This window comes from Rattus norvegicus, chromosome 6 (genome assembly GCF_021556685.1).
Source record: "Rattus norvegicus strain SHRSP/BbbUtx chromosome 6, alternate assembly SHRSP_T2T, whole genome shotgun sequence".
Taxonomy (NCBI): domain Eukaryota; kingdom Metazoa; phylum Chordata; class Mammalia; order Rodentia; family Muridae; genus Rattus; species Rattus norvegicus.
In genome coordinates this window covers 145,090,196-145,092,178 of record NC_141539.1, presented here as the reverse complement: position 1 = coordinate 145,092,178, position 1,983 = coordinate 145,090,196, and positions in this window count along the sequence as shown.

Sequence of the window (1,983 nt, the reverse complement as noted above, 5' to 3'; positions counted from 1 at the left end):
CTTCCGAATCACAGACAGAGCCCCATCTGACCAACGCAGACAGAATGTCTGTCATCTGTCTTTTTATTTTAACCAAGATTTGTTTGACCAAGGCTGATAACTATGCAAGATGCTTGCCCCATGTTTCCTCCCCTTTCAGATATCATCTGAGAACCTCTGTTAGCGCCCCAAAGACAGGGCTATGAGCACACCGGTCCCCTTTGCTTCTAAACGTAGCTATGCTTATAGAAATGCTGCTTTTCATTAGTACCCTTTCCTTTTGGCTTTTAGACTCCAGTGTCATAAACCTTAGGGCAAGTATTTTAAAGAATAGTGAGCAATAAATAAAACACGTGGAACTAAAAGGTCTTTATTTTTCTAAACATGAAGGAGAGCCAACAGAAACCACAAGGTTGGTTGGTCCATTTTCATTTACTCATAACACTACTTACTCTGTGTATTTACTCGGAGTTTTTTGAGTCAGGTTCTTGATATTAACCCATGTTTGCCTTCTACTCACGATCCTCCTGCCTCAATCTCCTGGGTGCTGGGATTCCAAATAGATGTAAACAGTCTAATCAAATCGTTTACATTTTTAAATAATTAAATAGTCTAAATAATTAAATAATTAGAAAGTCTACTTTTTTTTAAAAAAGATTCATTTATTTTATTTATAAGAGCACATTGTAGCTGTCAGACACACCAGAAGAGGACACTGGATTCCATTACAGATGGTTGTGAGCCACCATGTGGTTGCTGGGATTTGAACTCAGCACCTCTGAAAGAGCAGTCAGTACTCTTAACCACTGAGCCCTCTCTCCAGCCCCTAGAAAGTCTAAAAATATCACGAGGAAACTAAATACTATACTATAAATGAGACTTAGATATATTGAGAAATGCCTAGGGGATCATAAGACACACTTCTGAGAGAGGGATGGCAGGGCAGCAGCAACTGATGGGGTCATGTCAGCTGTGAATGTGGTAGGCACCCTTTGTAGGGGGAAGCTGTGAGGAGTAAAAGCAGAAAAGGAAACCCAGCAGCCTCTCCTCTTAGCTTCCCAGGTGCTATGAGATAAACAGCTCCTGTGTCTATGCCCTTCCTCTGTAATACTCTCTCTGCCTTGTCACAGGCCTAAAAGCAATGAAGTCAGGTGGTTGTGGACTACAATCTCTGGGAAAGAGACAAAAGACTCTTTCCTGCTTCAATCTGCTTCCATCAAGTTTTTATCACTGTCAGGAAAAGCTTGGCTAACACAGAGAATAGGCACCAAGCGAGGAGGCACACTGTTTCGACTGCTCGTGGCCACATGGTTCAGAAGCCTTTCGAAACTGATTTAGGGAAGGATTTGGGAAAATTCTGCAGAAGCAAATAACAGAAGTCCTAGAATTCTAAGGATAACAGTCCCAGAGAGAACTCAGAAGATCAGAACATTGGTCAGAATTTGGACAGTAAAGATCACTCATGAGGTTTCAGTTGGACATGAGGACTTTGCCAGGACATTGACTAGAAGGCAATGTGTATGTGTTTTGCTCATGTCAAGAAAGTGATGGCCTAATTCACATTGTAAAATTATTTTCGAGTGGGTCTAACATTTAGGATGTTGCATATGTACTGACAATTTCTTTTAGTTAGGTTTATGGTGAGAATCACTGTACTTTTCTGGCTATGAGAAATGCGTTCTTATGTTTTCAGTAATTATTTGGAGTGGGCGACACCCAGCTCTCTAGATATGTAAATGTCACTTCCTTGACAGCCTTTAAAACAAGGCAAGCTGCCCTGGGGAAGGTAACCTTCCCCAGCCTACTGGTTGGGAAAGGAATGGGAATGTGGTTTTTGAATAATGAAGAGCGGGCAGCAGGAGCTGGGACACAAAGTTTGGGGTGGAATTTAGGCACAGGCAGAGGTACCAAAGTCAGGGTCACAGAAGGAGGCTGAAGGGAAGACTGAGCTGGAAGCAGGCAGTAGAGAATCACAGGGACAGACAATGGTAGAGAAATCAGGAA